We start from the raw sequence: 9,782 nt of genomic DNA on the forward strand, positions 1-9,782 counted from the left end.
TTTTACCTTCGAGAACCACTTAAAACTAAGCTTATTTGCAAAATAACAGCAATTCATTTTGCAAAACACTAGCTGTGTGTTTATCTTCAAAGTAAACTTCCTACTAACTTTTCCCGCTTGGAACGAACAGAATTCGCCAAAGAATGTTACATTCAGAATGGGAAACGCATGTTTTGTCCATATACAAAAGTATGCTTTTTACTGTCCAAAATCACTTAAAACTAAGCTTATTTGCCAAGTAACATAAATTCACATTGCAAATTACTACCTGTGTTTTTATCTTCAAAATAAACTTCCTACAACCTTAACGCACTTTGAAAGAACAGATTTCACCAAAGAATGTGAGATTCAGACTGGGAAAGGCATGATTTGTCTATATAGAAAAATCTGCTTTTTACCGTCTAGAACCACTTAAAACTAAGCTTACTTTCCAAGTAACAGCAATTGATGTTGCAAAACACTAGCTGTGTGTTTATCTTCAAAGTCAACTTCTTACAAGTTTTCCTGCTTTGAACAAACAGAATTTGCCAAAGAATGAGAGATTCAGACTGGGAAAAGCATGTTTAGTCTATATAGAGAAGTATGTTTTTTACCATCTAGAACCACTTAAACTAAGCATATTGCCCAGTAACAGCAATTCACTTTGTAAACACTAGCAGTGTGTTCATCTAAAGTCAACTTCCTACAAGCTTTTCCCGCTTTTAAGGAACAGAATTCGCCACAGAATGTGCTATTCAGATTGGGAAATGCATATTATGTATATAGAGAAAAGTGTGCTTTTCATAGTCTAGAACCACTTAAAGCTAAGCTTCTTCACCAAATAAGAGCAATTCATTTTTCAAAACACTAGCTGTGTGTTTATCTTCAAAGTAAACTTCCTACAACCTTCTCCCTCTTGGAACGAACAGAATACACCAAAGAATGTGAGATTCAGACTGGGAAACACATGTTTTGTGTACATAGAAAAGTCTGTTTTTAACTGTTTGGAACCACTTAAAACTAAGCTTATTGGCCAAGTAAGAGCAATTCACTTTGCAAAACACTTGCTGTGTCTTTTTCATCAAAGTCAACCTCCTACAATCTTTTCTCACTTTGATTCAACATAATTTGCCAAAGAATGAGAGATTCAGACTGGGAAAAGCATTTTTAATCAATACAGAAAAGTCTCCCTTTTACTGTCGAGAAACACTTAAAACTAAAGTTATTCGCCAAGTAACAGCAATTTGAAAAGAAAATTATACAAATTCTAGGTTTAGAAACATAAAATTAAAAGAGTTTGCCCCAAAAGCCACAAACTCAGGGCTAAGCCCTGCCGCCAGGAATAGCAGGCCATAAAGATAAAGAAAAGGAATGCAGGATCCAGCTCAGGCTATCGAGGACTGACCCATAAACCATCCAAAGACGTCCCCCCAGCTTACTCAGAGTCATACTTTAACCAGATGTCCTCCAGACCCTGATAAGCCCCTACTTGTGCTTTTCAGCCATTGTGTCCTACAGAGAGCATTCCAAGAAACCGGACAGCCCAAGCCTAACCAGAGGTGTTTCAAATACAAATGCTCCATCAATTTTGACGAACTTTTAAAAATAATGAGGACCTAAAGACCCTACCCTTCTCCTGATTTAGTAGCTCTGTTCCAGGAACCAGGGGGCCATAAAACCTTCTGGCGTCCCCTTATCTCCTGGAGCCATAAAACAATCTTGTAACTTGTGGTGCATTCCCCTTTGACATCCCCCATCCCCTGGTGCTCACAGCCTCTGCCTTTAAATACTCTTTTTCCCAGCCTCTCGGGGTCGACACCTCTGTCTCCTGCGTGGGATACGTGTCGGCCCGGAGATCTCTGTAATAGGTCTCCGTAATAAACCTCGCCTTTGCTTATTACATCCAAAATGGTCTCTCTGTGTCTGGGGTCCGCGATTTCCCAAGACTTGAGTAAGGGTCTCTCTGCGTGGGATCTTTCATATTTATGGGGGCTCGTCCGGGATCTGCGCGACTACCCCAGACTCCGAAGACCCCTTGGAGGTGAGTTGGATGTTTGTCTGAGTGTTTCTGTGTGAGCGGCGCCGCAATTGTCAGTCTGTGTCTGTCTCTGTTTTGGTTCCGCCGTGTGTGTATATATGTGTGTCTTAGTACTGGTCAGTGTTAAGAGGGCAGATGGGTATTCCTGCCCTGTGGTAAGAGGGCAGATGTGTGTTCCTGCCTTGTGCTGAGAGGGTGGATGTGTATTCCTGCCCTGTGCTAGGAGGGTGGATGTGTGTTCCTGCCCTGTTCTAGGAGAGTGGATGTGTATCCCCACTCAGTGCAGCTGCCTTTGTGGTTCGTGAGGACCCTCTGGCTGCGGAAGGGGGGACGCCCCGGGCCCGCAAGGCTGCAGCCCCTGGAAGACGTTCCACGGGCGGAGAACAGTCGGGAGAGCCCGGCTATGGACAGTCAGGAGGACCTGACTCTGGTTTTCTGGAACAAAGGAGATGGAATGCTCCTTTTACCTAGGCGGGAGTGGACGAGGAATCCCACTCCGTCAGAGGTCGAGTTCGGCTGCCTATTTAAATATAGGCACGGACAAGTGTGCTTAGTCGTTAGGACAAGAGGACACTCTGGAATCCTGTTGGGAGGTGGAATCAGATGGTCCATCTCATCCCAAAAGCAGCTAAGGTTAAGCTGCAGTTTGGGCCACGTACTGAAGGTACCAGGCATCTGTGAAAGTTGGTTATAAGATGCTTTGTCTTGATATTGTTTGTCTGGCTTGTTTTCTGTGGTATTGTCGAGTGTCTTTTTGGCTTTTGTTTCGTTTTTGAATTTTGGACTGACGACTGTGTTTGAATTTGGACTGACGACTGTGTTTAAAATCTTGGACTGATAACTGTGTTTGAAATCATGAAACTGTTTGCTTTGTTCGTCAAAGAGTTTTACTTGGTCCTCTTGGTGCTTAAGTTAAGAGTTAAAAATAATTTGCTTGAGAAAAATTGTTTTCTGCCAGGGAGTTTTGTCTTTCTCTCCTGAGCCTCCTCTCCAAGGAGAGAGGCGCCACCCTTTACTCCCCTTGATCAGCCTAGCTGCTGTTAACAGTTGTGTAAACAGACATTAACAAAAACCTTGAGGACAAAACTGCTCGTAAATAAAAAAGTTCCCCAGATTAGGCCTCCGGTATGAAACAAGTATAGTGAGTAAAAAACTTAATTTTATGGACCCCGCTCTAGTGGCGGTGTGTTGGTTGATAGCCAGTGTTAAGTTTTTAAAACATAGTGTTTTATCTGTGCTTGTGCTCCCAACACACAGTAGGGGGGAGCGAAACTAGCTGTGGAGCTGCTGCAGCGAGCATGGAGACTTCTCAAGTCTCACCCAATTTTTCTGGCTCTTCAGGAGCTGTTTAAAAGGAAAAGGCTTAAGGTAAAAAGAAACACTATAGAGAGATTTCTTAGTGAATTACTACACCTTGGTTCTCGATCTCTGGGAATCTCACGATGGACAGCTGAGATAAACTAGAAAAAGATTTAAATTTTGCTTGAGAGCAAGGATTCTTAAAGGCGGAGTTTCAGCCGGTATGGCACTTAGTGCGTAGCTGCCTAAAAGATCAGAAATGCTGTCAACAGGCTATAAAAAAGGGACAGGCTGTGTTAGAAATGCTACAGGAAAAATGATCTAAAAAGGCTGAGAGTGAGGTGGGGGAGGACTCTAAGAAAAACAAGAACAAGAAAGGAATTTCTGCTTTTAGTGGCCAGACCTTCAACTCTTGCTCACAGAAAGAGGGTGCTCATTAAGAGAAGTTCTTTAAGGAGCCTGCCTTATCTGCTGGCCCTATTCCAAGAGAGTAGCCAGTCTCCAGCATTAAATTACTTTTCTCACTGGTCATCATTAGCATGGAGAATGCCTTTGATCCTACCCCACAGCAGCCAGTTCCTGCCCCTGTGGTCGAAATGTCCCAGGTTGGGGGACAGAGAAGCCCCTAAAATAGTTTCAAAGAATCTACAACAAACTGTAAAGAACTTTGTTTTGTTTTGCCAGTTTAAATTTAGAATTCAGGCTTTGGCTGTGGCCGAGGTCAGGATTAATGTTTTCTTTTCCATGGGCCTTTAGCCCACTGAGAAAGTTTGGTAAAGGGCTGCTACTGAGGTCCTGAAAGCCCCAGGTGAACTGGTTACAATTCTTTTGTCAGCTGCTTAGTATCTAACACCCAGGTTCTAACGTCTCTCCATCCTTTTGTTATTAGTTCTTACTGGAAGCCTAGTGCCATTTAGAGGATGGGTCTCTTGAGCGATAAAGCCACTGAGCTGGCACTAAAAAAAAAAAGTACTCCTTAAGGGAAAATCTAAGTCCAGAGAGACAACCGGTAACAGATAGGCTGCCCCTCTGCTCACTTTTCTGTTTCACAGACACAAGGTGTTTTTGTCCCAAGAAAGCCTCCTGGCTTAGCTGTGTGACTAAATGCTATTTGCCCTCTTCAGTGGACCTCTATTCTCGAGATTCCCTTGTTTTCTCACTATCCCATTTGAGATGCTTGTTAGTAACTGTTACAGGTCTTCTTTACCACCAAGGAAAGACAGAATCCTACTAGAGGCCAGAAAAAGTGTTCCAGAGATGGATGGAAGGCCCTCACTTCTGCCTGCTCTCTTCAGACGCCTGAAGGTAGGGAGTGCTCCAGGTCTGCCGCCAGACTCCAAGGGTGGGTCTCTGAGGGGCTAGAAAGTGCCCCACCAATCTGGCTAAGATAAGGAAAGGATATAAAGAGAATGTTACAGAAATTTAAAGGGTTAAGTTGCTGAGAGTTAGTACATGTTACAGAGAAAGAGGTAAAAAGAACAGAAAGCTAGAGAAAAAAAGAGACAAAAAAAAGAAGAAGTTAGAGAGATAAAGAGAGATAAAAGATGAGAGAGGAACATATACTGGCCACAGTAGTTAGGGAACCTAGGAAGATAGGACCTGACAACAGAAGAGAATTCCTGGCTAAAGATCAGTGTGCCTAATACGAAGAAAAAGGATATTGGGTCAGGGACTGCCCCAGAAAGAACAAGAGGGGACACTGGAGAGCCTCTTGGTGCTGGCTATACACAGAGATAGAAGGGAAGCCCGCCCAGTTGTTTTGTGGATACAGGGACCCAATGCTCTGTGCTCCTATGCCCCCCTGTGGGCCAATATCCAAAGACCTTGAGTGCAAGGAGCTACTGACAACGAACAATACTTATGGACTGCCCGAAGAACAGTGGACCTTGGCGTGGGCCGGGTAACCCACTAGTTCATAGTCATCTCTGACTGCCCCCATCCCTTGCTCATGAGAAAATTGCTCTCCAAATTGGCTTGCGTGGGCTGAAATGGCTGGATGAGGCCATGTGTATACATATCTATAGACTGTGTATGTGGAGCTTAAGACCTGTCTCAGTACACCAGTAACTGATGCTGGGAGATGAATGGCTTAGTGCTTTTCTGCCTGGAACACACTGTTCCTGCCAGCCGGGCACTAACAATTATCACCCAATCCAGGACTTAAACTGTGATAGAGTGGCTGATAGAGTGTCCAAAGATGGGACTACTGGTCAGCTGCCATGGACTAGATTCTCCACCGGTTGGGGACAATCTGGTCACCTTGCTGCCCAATCCGGACCTGGAGCCACCACAGCACGAGTGTCAAACACTGACAGAAGCACATGGGTGGAGGAAAGACCTCTGCGACTGGCTGATTGACCCCTGCTGAAAGCCGAGGACCTTGTCCACAGACGGGAACAGTTCTCTTCATGAATGAAGGTCAGAGACAAGTGGGTGCTGCCATGGTGGACAACACAATGTCATGTAGAATGGCTGAACCCCAACCCCCCCAGCACATCAGCGCCACAGATGTCTTTTCCATCTCTTAGATGCCCTGATGAAGCCAACAACTGTGAGTACTATTCATTGCTTAGGATATCAGGAGGAAAGAGATTCAGTGACATGGGACAGTAACAAAACAGATAAAGTGGCTCGAGAAATGGTTATACAGGAGCCTATCCTGGTTACAGGCCTACAAGAGACAGCCACTGGGAACTGAAATTGGACTAAGGGATGGCCTCACTTAGAATGTACAACAGAAGAAAAGGCCCAAGTTGTTTAAAAGATAAAAGGACAATGACACACTTGGGGAGAAAGCTATACTCCCCAGAGAACAAAGAAAAGACTCACTTTGCCAAATACAGAAATGGACTCATTTAGGAGATAAAAAGTTTGTCCAAGTAGTTAAGTGTATGTAATAGACTTTAAGATTTTAGCCAGAGAGGCAGTAGAAAATATAAGGTATGTCAATAAGTGAATGCTTAACAAGCAAACAAGACAAAGAGACCTAGAGAGTTTAACGAAAAGTCGAAGTGAACTTCACTGAGATAAAACCAGAAAAATATAATCACAAGTATCTCCTAGTGCTTGTAGATACTTTTTCAGGAATAGATAGAAGCTTTCCTCACCAAATGAGAGACGGCCTCTGCAATCATCAAGAAGATACTGGAAGAAATCTTCCCCAGGTCTGGAATGCCCAAGGTAATCTGGTCAGACAACGGCCCTACTTTTGTTGCCAAGGTAAGCCAGGGTGTGGCCAAGTATTTAGAGGTCGATTAAAAATTACATTATATCTACAGACCTCAAAGTTCAAGACAGGTAGAATAAATAAATAAAATTTTAAAAGAGACCCTAAACAAATTGACCATGGAGACTGACACAGACTGGGTGACACTCCTTCCCTCTTGCTCTCTTCAGAGCAAGAAATACCCCTTCCAGATTCAGCCTTACCCCCTTTAAGATCTTATATGGGGCCTCAGCTCCCCTGACTGTATTAGATGATGTTACTGAACCAACATGTCATAGTGCCATAGTAATAATGATTTGTGTGCCAGGCTAAAAGACCTACAGGTGATACAGAAAGAAATCTGCTCACAGCTGACAGCAGCCTATGCCCCGGAGACCCCTGAGACATCCCATCAGTTCCAGGTCGGAAACAGCTACACTGAGCCCAGACACTCGATCCTCGCTGGAAAGGACCATACCTGGTGCTGCTGACCACCCTGACAGCCGTCAATTCTCAGCCCTCACCAGCCGTGTACTAGCTGTTAGGGCTGAGAGCTGGGACCTAGAGAGAAATTCAGTCATGTTTGTCCTGGGTTCCATCGAGATAGGTGTGGGGATAGGCTTGATTTCTATTACAAATAATGTAACATTACATATGTTAGTACTCCTAACACTTCTTGGGACTGTGCCTCAGGGATCACAACCTATATAAGTTTAGAAGTTCTGAAAGACAGTCATGACCTTGGTGTATAGGTTCAGATAGTGTCCAGATTGGAATCCTGATACTAAAGACTTAGTAAGAGACAAAAAAAAGGAGTTGAGAATTACTTAGGGCTAGGGCTATCTAGGTGCTACAAGGGCAGCACAAGGACATCTGCTGTTGCCCTACAATACAAGGCTTATAGAGAATTCAGAACTGCCATTGACTCAGATATAAAAAGAATAAAAGACTTTTTAGCTGACCTCCAAGAATACCTAACCTCCCTCTCAGAGGTAGTCCTTCAAAATAAGAAAAGATTAGACCTGATATTCCTTAAAGAAGGAGCCTGTGTGCTACACTGAAAAAATGTTGCTTCTATACAGACCATTCAGGAGTAATTAAAGACTCCATAAATAAACTTAAAAAAAGGTTAGACAAAAGACAGACAGAAAAACACATCAGAGATTGTTCGAGAGCTAGTTTAGTAGATCTCCCTAGATGACTACCCTACTCTCTGCTACAGCTGGGCCATTATTAATAATTTTCTTGGTTTTAGTCTTTGGCTCCTGCGTGACAAACAGGTTAATTGCTTTTGTTAAAAATTGAGTGGGTGCTGTGCGGTTGATGGTTGTGAGACAACAGTACCAGTCAGTTAAGACAACTGGTGAGACCAAATAAGACTTGATATCAAAATTCTAAGATTAGAATTATTTAGTAGGAGAAGACGGGAATGAAAAGAAAATTATACAAATTCTAGGTTTAGAAATATAAAATTAAAAGAGTTAGCCCCAAGAGCCACAAACTCAGGGCTAAGCCCTGCCGCCAGGAATAGCAGGCCATAAAGATAAAGAAAAGGAATGCAGGATCCAGCTCAGGCTATCGAGGACTGACCCATAAACCATCCAAAGACGTCCCCCCAGCTTACTCAGAGTCATACTTTAACCAGATGTCCTCCAGACCCTGATAAGCCCCTACTTGTGCTTTTCAGCCATTGTGTCCTACAGAGAGCATTCCAAGAAACCGGACAGCCCAAGCCTAACCAGAGGTGTTTCAAATACAAATGCTCCATCAATTTTGACGAACTTTTAAAAATAATGAGGACCTAAAGACCCTACCCTTCTCCTGATTTAGTAGCTCTGTTCCAGGAACCAGGGGGCCATAAAACCTTCTGGCGTCCCCTTATCTCCTGGAGCCATAAAACAATCTTGTAACTTGTGGTGCATTCCCCTTTGACATCCCCCATCCCCTGGTGCTCACAGCCTCTGCCTTTAAATACTCTTTTTCCCAGCCTCTCGGGGTCGACACCTCTGTCTCCTGCGTGGGATACGTGTCGGCCCGGAGATCTCTGTAATAGGTCTCCGTAATAAACCTCGCCTTTGCTTATTACATCCAAAATGGTCTCTCTGTGTCTGGGGTCCGCGATTTCCCAAGACTTGAGTAAGGGTCTCTCTGCGTGGGATCTTTCACAATTCACTTTGTAAACGCTAGCTGTGTTTTTATCTCAAAGTCAATTTCCTACAAACTTTTCCCGTTTGGAACGAACAGAATTCGCCAAAGAATATTCGATTCAGAATGGGAAACGCATGTTTTGTCTATATAGAAAAGTCTGCCTATTAAATTCCAGAACCATTTACAACTAAGCTTATTTTCCAAGTAACAGCAATCCACTTTGCAAAACACTAGCTTGTGTTTATCTTCAATGTCAACTTCCTACAAGCTTTTCCCACTTGCAATAAACAGAATTTGCCAAAGAATGAGAGATTCAGTCTGCAAAAAGCATGTTTTGTCTATATAGAAATGTCTGCATTTACTGTCCAGAACCACTTACAACTAAGCTTATTGGCCAAGTAACAGCAGTTCACTTTAGAAAACACTAACTGTGTGTTTATCTTCAAAGTCAACTTCCTTCAAACTTTTCCGGCTTGTAATGAACAGAATTCGCCAAAGAAGGTTCCATTCAGAATCGGAATCACATGTTTTTTTCTATATAGAAAAGTATGCATTTCACTGTCTAGAACCACTTAAAACTAAGCTTATTTGTCAAATAAGAGCAATTCATTTTGCAAAACACTAGCTGTGTATTTATCTTCAAAGTAAACTTCCGACCAGCTTTTCCTGCTTGGAATGAACAGAATTTGCAAAAGGATGTTTGGTAGAATGGGAAATGCATGTTTTGTCTATATAGAAATTCTGCTTTTTACCATCTAGAACCACTTAAAACAAAGCATATTCGCATAGTAACTTCAATTAATTTTTCAAAACACAAGCTATGTGTTTATCTTCAAAGTCAAGTTCCTACAAACTTTTCCCGCTTGTAATGAACAGAATTCACAAAGAATGTTCGATTCAGAATGGCAAACACATGTTTTGTCTATATAGAAATGTCTGCCTTTTACCATCTAGAATCACATACAACTAAGCTTATTGGCCAAGTAACAGCAGTTCACTTTTAAAACACAAGCTGTGTGCTTATCTTCAATGTCATCTTCTTAAAGCTTTTCCTGCTTGGAAGGAACAGAATTCTCCGAAGAATGTTTGATTAAGACTGGGAAATGCATGATT

The 9,782-nt window shown here is 42.8% G+C and overlaps 1 long non-coding RNA gene across 1 annotated transcript; it reads left to right on the plus strand.

The window, feature by feature from the left end:
- The first annotated feature begins 1,284 nt into the window (after positions 1-1,284).
- LOC134484557 (uncharacterized) lies at positions 1,285-7,210 on the plus strand. Its single transcript, XR_010062005.1, has 2 exons — positions 1,285-2,020; positions 6,850-7,210. It is a non-coding gene; the product is annotated as an uncharacterized LOC134484557 (long non-coding RNA).
- The last annotated feature ends 2,572 nt before the right edge of the window (positions 7,211-9,782 follow it).

Source organism: Rattus norvegicus (assembly GCF_036323735.1).
Source record: "Rattus norvegicus strain BN/NHsdMcwi chromosome Y unlocalized genomic scaffold, GRCr8 chrY_unlocalized_1, whole genome shotgun sequence".
NCBI classification, from domain to species: domain Eukaryota; kingdom Metazoa; phylum Chordata; class Mammalia; order Rodentia; family Muridae; genus Rattus; species Rattus norvegicus.